This window comes from Portunus trituberculatus, chromosome 48, assembly GCF_017591435.1.
Source record: "Portunus trituberculatus isolate SZX2019 chromosome 48, ASM1759143v1, whole genome shotgun sequence".
NCBI lineage: Eukaryota > Metazoa > Arthropoda > Malacostraca > Decapoda > Portunidae > Portunus > Portunus trituberculatus.
In genome coordinates, this window is record NC_059302.1 from 16442840 (window position 1) to 16458996 (window position 16157).

A 16157-nucleotide genomic window follows, 5' to 3' on the forward strand; every position below is an offset into this window, starting at 1 on the left:
TGTGTGTGTGTGTGTGTGTGTGTGTGTGTGTGTAATTCACTGTTTGATCCGCTGCAGTCTCTGACGAGACAGCCAGATGTTACCCTACGGAACAAGCTCAGAGCTCATTATTTCTGATCTTGGGATAGGTCTCAGACCAGACACACACTAGTGTGTGTGTGTGTGTATTTACCTAATTGTATTTACCTAATTGTAACATACGGGAAAAGAGCTATGCTCGTGCTGTCCCGTCTCCATATCTACTAATGTCCAGCTTTTTCTTAAAATCATGAATATTCCTTGCGTTGACCACTTCCACGTCTAAACTATTCCATGCTTCCACCCTTCTATGAGGGAAGCTATATTTTTTCACATCTCTCCTATAAGTGGCCATTTTAGTTTTTCCCATGCCCTCTCGACATTCTTTCATTCCACATACACAGATCTTCCCTATCCATTTTTCCATGCCAATCATCACTCTGTATATTGCTATCAGGTCTCCTTTCTCTTCTGTTTTCCAGGGTCGGAAGTTGCATTCATTTCAGTCTGTCTTCATAAGTCAAATCTCTTAAGTCAGGCACCATTTTGTTGCAGCCCTCTGTACTTTCTCTAGTTTCCTTATGTGTTTCTTTAAGTTCGAGCCCACTGTATTGTTGCATATTCAAGCCTCGGTCTTATCATTGCAGTAATTATTTTCTTCATCATTTCTTCATCTAAATATCTAACGCCACTCTTATGTTCCTCAATAAGTTCAATACTTCTCCAATTATTTTGTTTATATGTCTCTCTGGCGAAAGGTCATTGGTAATTGTCACCCCAAGGTCTTTTTCTTCATGACTGGTTTTTATGTCTTCATTTCCTATCTTGTACATACTCCTGATTCTTCTTTCACTCTTGCCAAACTTTAATTTCTTGCATTTTGTCGTGTTGAACTCCATTTGCCATGTACAGCTCCATTTCCATATTCTGTCCAAGTCTTCCTGGAGTAGTTCACAATCTTTGTCACATCTCACTTTTCTTAACAATTTTGCATCGTCTGCAAATAGGCTCACATAACTGGACACCCCATCCACCATGTCATTTATGTAGACCCATTTACTGGTGCCAACACTGATCCCTGTGGAACTCCACTCTCCACCAAGCCCCATTCTGATGGTCTGTCCTTAATTATTGTTCTCATTTCTCTTCCTGGAGTAGTTCACAATCTTTGTCACATCTCACTTTTCTTAACAATTTTGCATCGTCTGCAAATAGGCTCACATAACTGGACACCCCATCCACCATGTCATTTATGTAGACCGCGAACATTACTGGTGCCAACACTGATCCCTGTGGAACTCCACTCTCCACCAAGCCCCATTCTGATGGTCTGTCCTTAATTATTGTTCTCATTTCTCTTCCTGGAGTAGTTCACAATCTTTGTCACATCTCACTTTTCTTAACAATTTTGCATCGTCTGCAAATAGGCTCACATAACTGGACACCCCATCCACCATGTCATTTATGTAGACCGCGAACATTACTGGTGCCAACACTGATCCCTGTGGAACTCCACTCTCCACCAAGCCCCATTCTGATGGTCTGTCCTTAATTATTGTTCTCATTTCTCTTCCTACCAAAAGTCTTCCATCCATTTTAGTAAACTGCCATGCACTCCTCCTACCATTTCAAGTTTCCAGATCAGTCTCCAGTGTGGTACCTTATCAAAGGCCTTTTTTAAATCCAGATATATTCCATCAGCCCAACCATCTCTTTCCTGTATTACATCTATCACCCTCGAATAGTAACATATCAGGTTTGTCGTGCATGAACGCCTTTTCTAAAACCAAATTGACACTCACAAAGTATGTCATTTTTCTCCAAGAAGTCTGTCCATCTATTCTTCACCACCCTCTCACACATCTTAGCTACCACACTTGTAAGTGACACTGGTCTATAGTTCAATGGGTCTCTCTTGTTACCTGATTTATAAATTGGGACAATGTTAGCTCTTTTCCAGTCTTGGGGCACTACACCTTCCTTAATGAGGCATCAATTACTTCACAAACTTTTTCTGCCAGTTGCTCCTGCATTCTCTTAAAATCCATCCTGATACCCCATCAGGTCCCACAGCTTTTCTCACTTCTAAACTCCCATCATATTCTTGATCTCCTCCACAGTTACTTGAAACTCCTTCATAATCCCTTTCTGTTCCATTACCAGTGGTTTGTCAAAAGCAGTCTCCTTTGTGAATACCTTCCGAAAGCATCCATTCATAGCCTCTGCCATTTCCCTGGGATCCTCACTGCATACTCCATTTACTTCTAAACTTTCAATACTTTCTCTATTTTTGATTTTGTTGTTCACATGTCTGTAAAAAAGCCTTGGTTGGTCTTTACATTTATCGATTATATCCTTTTCTTGTTTCTTTCTTTCTTCTCTTCTAATCAACACATATTCATTTCTTGCTCTTTTGTAACTTTCCCACTGCTTAATCCGTCTTTTCCTTCTCCACCTCTTCCATGCATCCTCTTTTCTTGTTCTAGCCTTTTCACATCTATCGTTAAACCAGTCCTGTGTGTGTGTGTGTGTGTGTGTGTGTGTGTGTGTGTGTGTGTGTGTGTGTGTGTGTGTGTGTGTGTGTATTTACCTAATTGTAACATACGGGAAAGGAGCTATGCTCGTACTGTCCCGTCTCCATATCTACTAATGTCCAGCTTTTTCTTAAAATCATGAATATTCCTTGCGTTGACCACTTCCACGTCTAAACTATTCCATGCTTCCACCCTTCTATGAGGAAGCTATATTTTTCACATCTCTCCTATAAGTGGCCATTTTAGTTTTTCCCATGCCCTCTCGACATTCTTTCATTCCACATACACAGATCTTCCCTATCCATTTTTTCCATGCCAATCATCACTCTGTATATTGCTATCAGGTCTCCCCTTTCTCTTCTGTTTTCCATCAAGTTGCATTCATTTCAGTCTGTCTTCATAAGTCAAATCTCTTAAGTCAGGCACCATTTTTGTTGCAGCCCTCTGTACTTTGTGTGTGTGTGTGTGTGCGCATCTCTATTTACCTATTTGTGTATTACAGTGCCCGAGCTAAGCTCTCTGTGACCTGTCTCCTTGTCCATTCCTGTCATATCTCTCTTTCATCTGATTGACACACCGCATCAACGACATCACTGCTCAGTTTATTCCACTTATCAATGCTACTCAAACTGTATTTTCTCACGTCATTTAGACAGATGTCCTTTATTAGCTTTTTTCCATGTCCTCAGATGATTATTTGTTCACCTTTAAGGTTAATTCATGACTCATATCAATATCTTTTTCTCTCCCATTGCTATTTTTCACCGAATTCAATAATATTTATACACAAGGTGTACTTTATGGTGTACATCTTCAGTGTTAATTTTACACAAATGTCGTAGTTTTTTGCAATAAATATTTTTTCGGCGATAAGAAAATAATTCTACCATTATAAAATCAAAACTAATAACAGTGTCTTTCCTCTTAACCACATATAATATACATCAACTAAATGTTAGCATCGGCATACACATAACCTATGTTATAACAATTTCATTACAAGCCAAATTGTTACCTTTTTTTTCATCAAAATTTGAGTTTATAAGCCTGTTGTAAATTTATTTGAGTGAGTTCATGCATTATCATGCTAGCATTTGTTAAGATGAGGTTGTTGATCATTTTGCTGCAAAAATTTTGAAATTGACCAATTACTGAAAAAGTTATTCAACAGTATATGCTGAAAACTGAAAGTCGAGAAAACGCATTTTTCTGTGAACATCTTCAAAATCCCACATAACTCGCTTCCTCACTCAACGGTTTCCTAGCATCTTTAAGATAGGAGGTACCCTAAAAGTATCCAATTTAGCCCATAAATTCCTGTGAAAAGCCCACATGGTATTAACTCACTCCAATATGTACCAAACTCAGATATGTACTTACATAATCCCTTGACAACTCTTGAGGCTGGTAGTCTGTTTAGATAGTTTCAGGCCATGTTACATCATGGCCTTACACGTCATTGTCACAATTTGGGAACCCAACACTGTAAAATCGATCAACAGGTAGGCTGCACGCACGCACTCCCTAAGGCTGTATCGATTGGTACTGAAGTAGCTTTCCTCACCCTCACTGCCTGATACTAAACTATCGTACATCACGCTAAAGCTCCTTAAATACAAGCAAAACAAAGACTAGAAGAAAAGGGCGTATGCACGCTTTATTGAAAGGGCCGCCCTTTAAACCTGCCATTACCAGGTAAGCAGTTTATTCCTCAACTTTCCATCTTCCCTCTACAGAGACGAACCCAAGTACCAAGTTTCCAATTTTTCAATTTTTTTGACCAAATTAATGAATTTCCACCTTAACAACTCTCTGTCCAGTATGTCAATATTAATCACCAATTTATACATAGTTATCATGTCTCCTCTTGTTCTTCTCTCTTCTAATGTGGTCAGCCCCAGCTTCCCAAGTCTTTCCTCATAGTCTAACTCCCTGAGTCCTGCTACCATCCTTGTTGCCAGCCTCTGTACCCTTTCAACCTTCTTCACATTTTTCTTCATATGCAGTGACCAGACACATGCTGCATATTCTAACTGGGGTCTTATTAAGGTACATAATATCTTCTTCATCATTCCTTCATGCAAGGCCAATATGTGTGTGTGTATTTACCTAGTTGTATTTACCTAGTTGTAGTTTTACAGGGCCTGGGCTTTATGCTCGTGTGATCCCGTCTCCATATCTACACTTATCCAATTTTTCTTTAAAACTATGTACACTCTTTGCTGACACCACTTCCACACTCAAACTGTTCCAAGTCTCAACACATCTTTGCGGGAAACTAAATTTTTTAACATCTCTCAGACGTCGTCCCTTCCTTAGTTTCTTACTATGCGATCTTGTGCTTCTAAAGTCATATTCTTCTCTCAGGATCAGTTTCTCATTATTCACTTCATCCATTCCGTTAATCAATTTATAAACTTGTATCAGATCCCCTCTCTCTTCTCTGCTCCAAGGTTGGTAGATCCATTGCCTTTAGTCTCTCCTCATATGCCATCCCTTTAAATTCTGGAACCATTCTTGTAGCCATTTTTGTAGTCTCTAATTTTCTTATGTGTTTTTTTTTTGGGAGTCCACACAACTCCTGCATATTCCAATCTAGGTCTTATTTTAGTACTTATCAATTTCTTCATCATTTCCTTGTCCATATAGTGAAATGCTACTCCAATATTCCTTAGCAAATTATACGCCTCTCTGAAAATTCTATCAATATGGCTTACCGGTTGATTATTTTCTTCCATTGTCACTCCCAAGTCCTTTTCCTTTTTTACTTTTTCTAGTTCTACTCCATCTCCCATCTTATAGATTCCCACTGGTCGTCTTTCACTTTTTCCCATTTCCATGACATGGCTTTTGTCCACATTGAAATTCCATCTCCCATTTTTTGCTCCATTTCCAGATCTTGTTTAAGTCTTCCTGTAGTATTTCACAATCCTCTTTTTGTTTAATGACTCTGCACAGTTTCACATCGTCCGCAAACAGATTTATGTAGCTGTTCACTCCCTCTGGACTTCATATCTTTAACTATCGTCCTTATTTTTCTCCCCCTTAAGTAATTCTTCATCCATCTCAATGTGCTTCCTTTTAAGCCACCCTTCTCCTCTAACTTCCATAGTAATCTTTCATGTGGCACTTTATCAAAAGCCTTTTTCAGATCTAAATAAATACAGTCAACCCATCCCTCTCTCTCTTGTACTTTATCAACTATTCTAGAGTAGAAACTCAATAAATTTGTCACACATGACCGACCTTTTCTAAAACCAAATTGGCTATTTGATAATATTTTGTTGTCTTCAAGAAACTCAATCCATTGCTTCTTTATTACTTTTTCACACATCTTGCATATTACACTAGTTAGTGATACCGGTCTGTAATTTAAAGGTTCTTCCTTCCTTCCGCTCTTATATATGGGAACCACCTCAGCTCTTTTCCACTCCACTGGCACTGTTCCATTTTCTATTGAGCATTTTATGATGTTGTATATTGGACTTGCTAGTTCTTCCCTACATTCTTTCAGTATTCTGCCTGAGACTTCATCCGTCCCATTGCCTTTTCCTCATCCAATTCCGTCATCAACTTTTTATTTCAAGCTTGGTTACTTTAATCTCTTTCATATAGACAGTCTCTATTACCCTGTGGTCTTTCAAATTTGGATTCCTTAGTAAAGACCTCATGAAATTTACTATTTAACAGTTCTGCCATACTTTTGGGTCTTCCACCATTCCGTTTTCTCCTTTTAACCTTTCTATTGTTTCTTTTTGTCTTATTTTTCCATTTATGAATCTGTAGAACAATTTTGGTTGTTCCTTACATTTTTCGACAATGTCCTTTTCATAGTTCTTTTCTTCTTCCTTTCTCACCTTAGCATATTCATTTCTTGCTGTTTTGAAGTTTTCCTTATTTTCTGGATTTCTGTTTCTTCTCCACCTTTTCCATGCTCCATCTCGTTTCTCCTTTGCCCTAGCACATCTTGCATTAAACCAATCTTTCTTTCCTTCTTCTTTAGGTCTATATTTCGGAACATATTCCCTGACCCCAGTTTTGTATATTTCCAAAAATAAGTTATATTTCTCTTGAACCGTTAATGAGTTTTCCCATCTCCTCCCAGTTTACGTTCTTGAGATTCTCAATATCAGCCTTTCTGTAATTTAATCGGTCTCCTTTGTATGATTCATCTCTATCTTCCTTTCCTTCTTCTATATCCATCTCTAATATTACATGGTCACTCTTTCCCAATGGGCACTTGTATCTTATATCATCGTTAATTGGTATATCCCTTGTAAAACTAGGTCTAATCTTGCCGGCTCATCGCTTTCCTCTGAATCTTGTGTTTTCCTTTACTCTTTGGACCATCAAATTATCTATCATTAGGTTCAGGAATCTATCTCCCAGGCATCTTCCCCCATACCACTTTCATAATTTTCCCAGTCTACCTCTTTACAGTTGAAATCTCCTACCAATATCACTTTTCTCCTTTCCTTAATGATTCTTGTAAGACTCCTTATTGTGTCATCTATCATGTCTCTATATTCTTGGTTAGTCCATGAGTTTGTTTTGTGTGGCACATATGTTCCAATGATTGTTAACTCCTTTTTGTTAATATGCATCTTAACATACAGTATTTCTGATTTTCCTTCCCAAACTCCACTTGATTTACCACTATCTCCTTCCTTAACATCATCATGACTCCTCCTCCTCCTTTACCCACTCTGTCTCTCCTCCATATATTATACTTTTTATATATGTCTATTTTATTGCCTCATTTAACTTTGTTTCCACCAGGCATACAATATCTGGTTCTTCTTTCTTTATGTAATCTCTTAATTCTAATTTACTAGATAAAATCCCATCTATGTTTGTATACATCATTTTTAATCTCTTGTTCTTATCATTTTTAGTTAAACTTGCTCCATTCTTTTCTCTTCTTTCTCTTTTATATACCATTTCCTTATCCTGTCTCCTATAATTCTCCAAAAAAATGTCTTCTTCTCCTCCTCTGACCTTTCATTATTTTTTTCTCTTGCTTCTGCCACCAGTTCATTGTGTCTCTTCCTTTCCTCGTTTCTATTTTTCTTTATATATATATCTTTGCAACCTTCTGTTTCTCTAAGTTTTGTTTTCGTTCCCCCACCCCGCCGTCACCTAGTATTTTTATTTGTTTGTGAGTTAACATATTGTAAATTAGTATGGCGGTAGCTACTGAGGTATATCAGAGTGTGATTGAGTGCGTGAAAGAGAGTGTTGAGGTGGGATTGGGAGAGTTTGTTGTGTGTGAGATGTGTGGGCACGACAGGAAGGTCGTTGACTTTTCTGAGTGTATGGTGTGTAGGCTCAAGAGCGAGAATTTAGTTCTTTCTCTTGAGCACCGAAATTCGAGAGGAAACCAGAAAGCTAAGTGAGGGGAAAAGTGCGAACAAGTTCTCATCTTTGAATTGAAGGAGGAGGTTAAGAGGCTTGGGAGGCAGTGGAAAAAATTAGGCAGGAGATCAGTGTTAGGCCGAAGGTTGGACCTTCTGAGGGCGACAGGGTGGCTTGGCCCTCTGTCGGGAAGAGCAGAGTGGGGAAGAGGGAGCAGGCGAGCCAGACTGGGAAAGATAGTAGTCAGGATAGGCAGAGATGGCAGGTTGCAAGGGGAAGGAAAGCGGAGATAGTTAGGGAGGATAGGACTAAACCTGTTGAGTGTGAAAATAGATTCGGTTTGTTGGAAGGGGAGGGGGAGAGTGAAAGTGGAGTGAATGAAGTGGTTGTGGTGAGTGAAAGGAGAAAGAATGGGGTAGAGGAGAGGAGGAGGATGGTTGTGCCTAGCACACCTCAGGTGTGTGTGGTGGGTGACTCTCAGGTTAAGTATTTAGATAGCACTTTCTGTGGGAAAGACAGGGATAGGAGGACGAACGTGTGTATGCCTGGTGCAGGTGTGAAGGCAGTGAGTGAGGAGGTGCAGAAGAGGGTTGGGGGGATGGAGAGGGAGGGTGTAGTAGTTTTGCACGTAAGGTGGGAACGATGTCAGAGCAGGTGGGTCGGAGGAGTTAGTGGCAAGATTTTGGGAAATGTTAGGCAAGATAAGGGAGAGTGGTAGGAGGTGTGTAGTGTCGGGAATCTTGCCTCGTGTGTATGTTAGCAGGGGAATGGTTGTCTAGAGCCATTGGTGTGAATGGTCGGGTAAAAGGGATGTGTAAGGATGTGGGTGTCAGCTTTGTGGATGTATGGGATAGGTTCTATGGGCGAAGGGATTTGTATGCTAGGGATGGTGTGCATCTGAGTAGGAAAGGTGTGGATGTGCTGAGTGGATGTCTCAAGGGGGGAGTTGGGATGGAGTGTAGGGGGTGAGGTAGCAAATGCATTCCAGAAGAAAGATGTTAGACATAAATTAGATAGGATAAACAGAGATAGTGAAAAGATTAGGAAAGATTTCCAGGTGCAAATAGGAGAGAATAAGATTAGGATTCCAAATAAGGAGACAGCATCTAGGAAGGTAGCTGGACTTAAATGTTTTTATGTAAATGCCAGGAGTCTTAGGAACAAGAAGGACGAGTTATCTAGTTATATAGTTGAGGAGGATTTAGATGTTGTATGTGTCACAGAGGCATGGGTAAATGAGGAAAAGTTTAGGGAAAATAGGAAAGAATATGAAGTAGATGGATACATTATGTATTTACACCAGAGAATTGGTAGGATAGGTGGAGGAGTAGTTATTTATGTAAAAAAATCCTTCATTTCCAGTCAGATTAATGGTATTAAGGTAGATCACAGAGTAGAGTCCTTATGGCTGGATGTTAGAGTAAACAAAAGTAAGGTTATTAGAGTAGGAGCTTTTATAGACCACCTAACCAGTCAGCAGAGGTAGACAACCTTATGGTAGATGAGATAAATAGGGGGTGTACTAGTCAGACAATTATCTTAGGGGATTTTAATCTTAAGTCAGTAAACTGGGAGAGGATGGTAGGAGATGCTAGTGAAAATAAGTTTATGGAAAGTTTTCAGGATAACTATTTAGTGCAGATGGTAGATAAACCTACTAGGGGAGGAAGGTTTTAGACATAGTACTAACAAATATTGAGCATTGTTTAAAGGAAGTTGAGGTAGGAGAGACTTTAGCAAACAGTGACCATCATATAATTAGATTTATCATTAATTCCAGTAGGGATAATATAGTGAATAAGACTAGAGTCCCAAACTATCAGAAAGGCAATTATGGTAGGTTACGTCAGTTATTAGGAGAGGTAAACTGGGAAGATAGTTTTGGAAATAAACTGCACAGGAGATGTGGGATATTTTAAGGTTGTAGTAAAGGGTATAGTGATGCAGTGTATCCCTTATAAAGATATAAGGCAGAGAAACAGGAAGCCATTATGGTGGACTCATGAGATAGGTAGCCAGATCAGAGAGAAGAAGAGGGCATACAGAGAGTTGCAGAAAAGTGGGGAAGATGTAGATTTGATTAGGTACAGACAGGTCAGAGATGATTTGAGTAAGGTTATAAAAAAAAAAAAAAGTAAAAGGCAGGCAGAGATAAAACTAGCTAGAGCTGGGAGTAAAGATCCCAAAAATTATATAGTTATTACAAGGTCAGTGATAAAAGAAATAAGGATAGGATTGGACCACTCAGAAAAGATGGTGTAGTAGTGGATCAAAATGAAGACATAGTAGAATTATTGAATGAACAATTTTCTTCAGTATTTACTAGGGAAAGAATAGGAAATCCTGTTACAAACAGTGCGACGAGTAGTTTAAGAGCTTTAGAAAATATTGATATAAAACCGGAATTATTAGGAAATTTATTCTTGAACTAGACGATAGGAAAGCTAGTGGTCCTGATGAGCTACATGCCAGAGTACTTAGGAGGGTGTAGACAGTATTTCTGAAGCACTTAAGTTAATCTTTGAAAGATCACTTAGGTTTGCTGAGATACCACAGGACTGGAAGTTAGCTAATGTTACTCCAATATTTAAAAAGGTAGGAAGGATGATGCGAATAATTATAGACCGATCAGTTTAACTAGTATAGTATGTAAGATACTAGAGAAAATCATTAAGGGTAGTATTTGGGAGCATTTAAATGAGAATAGATTAATTAGAGATACCCAACATGGCTTTAGATCAGGGAGGTCCTGTCTTACAAATTTGCTCGATATCTTAGAATATATTACCAAGGAGTTAGATGATGGAAATAGCATAGATGTTATATATCTAGATTTTAGCAAGGCGTTTGATAAGGTACCGCATAGGAGGCTAGTGTACAAATTGAGACTACATGGGATAGGGGTAGGTTAGTTGATTGGATTAGTGAATGGCTTTCTGATAGGAAACAGAGAGTAGTATTAAATGGGGCAATGTCTGAGTGGAAGGAAGTGGTTAGTGGGTACCCCAAGGATCAGTGCTAGGACCTCTTCTTTTCTTGGTGTACATTAACGATTTAGATATAGGAATTAGTAGCAAAGTATCAAAGTTTGCAGATGATACTAAGATAGCATGTGCAGTACAGGATGAAAAGGACAATTACAGAATACAACGAGACCTGGACAGGCTGATAGCATGGGCAGACAGGTGGCAGATGGAGTTTAATTCTAAAAGTGTCAGGTTATGCATTTAGGTAAAGACAACACAAACTTTAACTATGAGATGGAGGGATGTTGGCTAGAGGCAGTAGAGGAAGGAAAGGATTTAGGAGTAGTGATAGACAGGACTATGAAATTTTCAAAGCAATGTTTAGAAGCAAGAAATAGGGCAAATAGGATCCTGGGTTTTATAAATAGAAATGTTAGTTATAAAAGTAAGGAAGTGGTGCGTAGCTTATATAATTCCTATGTTAGGCCCCATTTAGAGTATTGCATACAGGCCTGGTCACCCCACTATAGGCAGGATATCAACATGTTAGAAGCAGTTCAGAGAAGAGCAACTAGGATGATACCAGCTTTGAAGCGCCTGGAGTATAGAGATAGATTAAAGGCATTAAACATGTTTTCATTTGAGAGGAGATGTATAAGAGGGATATGATAGAGTTATTTAAAATGTTCTCAGATACAAACTACATAGATGTGAGATCTTTCTTTACCTTAGAGGAGGGAAGTAGGACTAGAAATCATGGCAGGAAGATTAGAAAGCAAGGCTGCAGGTTAGATATAAGAAAATATTTCTTTAGTCATAGGGTGGTAGACTTCTGGAATGCATTGCCAGAGACGGTTGTAAATAGCACTAGTTTGACAATGTTTAAAACAGATTAGATAAGCACTTAAATTTATTAGATTTATAATTATGTATAGCGCTGCATGATAGTTTTTATAAGAAATTTACTATAGTTAAACAAGACATGATCCCCATGTATGGGGATTACAGATTGTAGAGGAATTCGAAGCAGGACTTAGCCCTGTTAATGGGCCAAATATTTAGAATTAGTATATAATGTATTGTGTACTTGTAAGTGTATCTTTAAGTACTGATGACGAGGTCGCTGTGCGACTGATACAGGATAACCTAGATGGGCCCTGGTGGCCCTTTGTTATCCTATTATTTATGTTATGTTATGTTATGTTACTTCTTCTGCTGCTGCTTGTGATTTTAGTAATATCTTAATTGGTCTCACTATTCCTTCTTGATATGGTCCCATTCTATGGATTTCTTCTACTTCCTCTTCTAAGTTCTGTCTATCCTCATCATTCAGATGTTTTAGTTGGTCTTTTACTGATTTCATTTCGTCTTTTTCCCTTCTTGGTCTATATTTAACATTTTTTTCTTTCAGTCCAAAAATAATTACACTCTTCTTTTTTCTGCAATTTCTCTTACTAAATTTTCTTTTTTCTTGAGGACTCCTATCATTTTGCTTGTCATATTTTCATCTCTTTCTTTTAACTGTTCTTGAAATACTTCTTGAAATGATTCCTTGTCTTTCTTATCTTGGATTCTCCATGCTTGTACTTCTTTTTTAATCACGTCTTGTACTCTTTCTTCTTCTTTGTTAACTAGATCTTTTAGCTTCTCTTTTTCTTTCTCGGCTTTACCGAGTCCTTCTTCCATCAATTTCTTATAGTTCGCTATTTGCACTTTTAATTCTTCATTTTTGGTTCTTAGCCTAGTTTCGTTTTCTTCCACTCTTTTTATCCTTTCTTTCAATTTCTGGACCTCTTTATCCTGTTCTACATTCTCTTTCATTCCCATACTCTCCTTTATCAATTTATCTAATTTACGTTCGATAGTCAAGACTCTATCAAATAGTGAAGTTTGCGCGTATCAAAGCCTTCAAATTCTCTTTCTCCTCACCAACATTGTCATCATCAGCTTTCATTCTTTCCCTTGTCACATACCTGCATTTAGATGGAATATCTTTCTCACTCATTATTATTTAACACTGTATTCATGAAAAAAAAATGAGTCCACACTTATCGCCCAGGCCACTGTAAACCCAAACAAAGGTAGTGAAGATCAGCTGATTCTCGGGAGCGACGGTATTGCGTCCTTCCTCTACCGCGTCTCGTCTGTGTGTGTGTGTGTGTGTGTGTGTGTTGAACTAATTGTACATTACAGTGTTCAAGTAGGGCTCATAGTAACCTATCTCCATATCTAATTTCATCCAAATTTTCATTAAATTTGTGCACACTTTTTGTTGTTACAATTTCATCATTCAAGATGTTCCAGATTTTCACCAACCAATGAGGAATAGTAAACTTTTTCATGTTTCTTGAACAATGACTTTTCCTGATCTTCTTGTCCATCTATCTCCATCTTCAATCAGTGATACCAAGTCTTGCCTATCTATCTTTTCCATACTGTTCACTATCTTGTACAACATTATTGGATCTCCTCTCTCCTGTCCATCTGCACGTGAGCACATGTGTATTTACCTAGTTGTATATTCCAGTGTTCAAGCGGGGCACATGAGGACCTGTCTCCATATCTGTTTTTATCCAACTTTTCCTTAAATGCATGCACATTTTCTGCTGTCACAATCTTTTCACTCAAGTGTCAATCAAGGGTTGACTGTATATAATATATATACACTTAACCCTCTGCTATCGCGCCTTCTGCTATTGTGTTTCATTGCTGTCGTGCATACATAAAAAAGCAGCACATGTGTCTAAACCATGCATGAAATTACTGCTATCACACGCCTGTCATTCAAAAATTCCTGGGTTATGAAAAACTATGGGGTTATGACATCACGTGACAGCTGAGTTTATCTTTATAATTTAATTGAGGAATAGCTATTCACATATTTCCCCCATCTTAGCTCCTAATCATCCACAATGAGGTACCGTATTTGATGGCATTTAGGACACACCTTTTTCCAATAGTTTTACCTATCCTAACTGCAGGCTTCATTATTTTACTGCTTGTAATATTATCATTATCAGTATTATTACTACAAAAATGAGTTATTATAAAAACAAAAGGAATCTAACCTGTGAAACTGACCCATAAAATATCAGCTGATCAGAATCCTGACTCATGCCATCTGGCGGTGAAGTGTAACCGCAAGTTCATGATCACAACAAAACACATCAACACCCTCACTGTTATAGCAGCAGGAAAAAAGAACGAAATACATATTACAAGTGATAGATTATGCCAATTAGCATAACAAATGAGCACCAGCAAGGACTTTTGGGTCACCACCTATGGAGAAAATTATACATGTCTGGTTACAGCAAGAAGACCAACTGAGGAGCACAAGGAAATGTAAACTTAAAACATAACCTTCACTGCCCAGCTCCACATAGGACAGAACTTGGGCATGACATTGCTTTTGCATCAAATGTTATCTGCTTGTGTAATGTGTTGCTTTACTGCTTTCAACAGTGCACTGGGCTTAAATATCCTAAAAACTTTTTTTTTACCTGAATTTAACTTGTTCCAGGGTGCATCTTAGTCAAATAAAATGTCATCTTAGTAAATAAAATGTTATAAAACATATGTTATTACTGTTGAACCTCAATAAGTCAGACCCCAATAACTCAGATTTTGTGATAAGTTGGACTCTGACTGACCTAGGGACTAATGTCCAAGTTGAACTGCCCAGCCACATTTTTTTTTTTTTTTTTTTTTTTTCATTTTCCTGTATCTAGTTTTATACTGACATAAAAAATCTAATTCAAACAAAAAATTTGATTTTAGTTGTAGTTTAAAATAATACCAACCAAAAGTCAAGCAGAGTTTATACCGATTTTGTGATTTTTTTAAATATATAAAAAAAAAACAGATATTTGCTCCTAAAAATTTTCATAATTTCATCATTGTTTCACTATTTGCATTCATCATTAGGGAGGTGGTGGCATAGTGGATAAAGTGGTGAGCATAGGATCGGGTAGATGTTTATGCATAGGTTTGAATCCCACCTCATACTGGTTTGAAGCTATGTCATTTGTTGAGTAGTTTAAAGTTACATACATGTCACCATGATACCCAGATTCTAGGTGGTTACACCAAAGATGCACTTGGGTGGTGATATGGCCCCTAATATGGGTACCACTATAAATAAAACTGCCTACGCCACTAATGGGCAGAAGCTGAACAGTGCTTCCCAGATATACTCTTCAAATATGCCTACTGGTGCTATAAGCCATAACGTAAAAAAAAAAAAAAAAAAAAAAAAAAAAAAACATTTTAAAAATAAATAAATAAAAATCTGATGAACATAAAATTTTCAGACATGAATGTGTATACACTAGTGACTTCCTGGAGCATGATGGGATGATAATGCATCAGATCCCCATTTCTCTAGAAAATATTATTCACTGGTATGTGAGGGTTTGAAGGAGCCATCAGCAGTGTCACAGCAATCTGTGAAACTGCTTTCCTATAACCAATGGGCCCCTTTGCATTATAACTTATTCTTCCAACTTGCTAAGAAAATACTGTACTCATTTAAAATTCTAAATCCAGAAATCAAAGAGCTGTTTTCTTCAGGCTTTCTGTAGTCAGAATAACCCAGCTCAGGTTGAGTCATGATTAGATTCAGTGCATGATACTGTATTTCATTTGAGATCAAGAATACCACAGCAATAATGAATTTGTAGTTTTGTGGAGGTCACTATGTCCTATCATTGCATATGTTCAAGCATACCACAATCATGATATTCCCTGCAACAAAATACTTTTATACATAACATATATAATTATATTTGGAAACTGCTGAGATACTTTTTGTATGAAGAGAAAACACTCTCCTTCTGTCATACACATCCTCATAACAAGCAGCCCTCCATCACCAGTAACTCCTCAAAATATAGAGTCTCATGTACTTGAAAAGGCCAAACTATGCCCAGTTATGCACCAGTCAGTCCAATATGCTTAAAAAAAATTCCACTCTTACCAAAACAAAAACCTCTACTACATGAGAACACAGATCATCCCTACCAACATCACTGTGCCTCATGACTCACTAGTGATGAGTCCCACTTTCTCTACTACACCAGACTGAGCATGCACACACAGCACACTGCGACATGCAAACTATGCATTGATACAAACAAAATACTTAGTAGTAATAAATTCTTGGCAATATTGTTGAGCATTGTGATAGCCCACAAGCTAACTGAATAGTAATAATAATAATAGTATTGGTAATAATGGTAATAGTAAATCTATTAGTAATGTAAATGCACTCTTTTTCTTTTTT

The 16157-nt window shown here is 37.9% G+C and overlaps 1 protein-coding gene across 8 annotated transcripts in view; it reads right to left on the bottom strand.

Annotated features, from left to right (window-relative positions):
* The window catches only part of LOC123498661 (rho GTPase-activating protein 20-like), a 190534-nt gene that overhangs the window by 101188 nt on the left and 73189 nt on the right, over positions 1-16157 (bottom strand). The window lies entirely within an intron of this gene.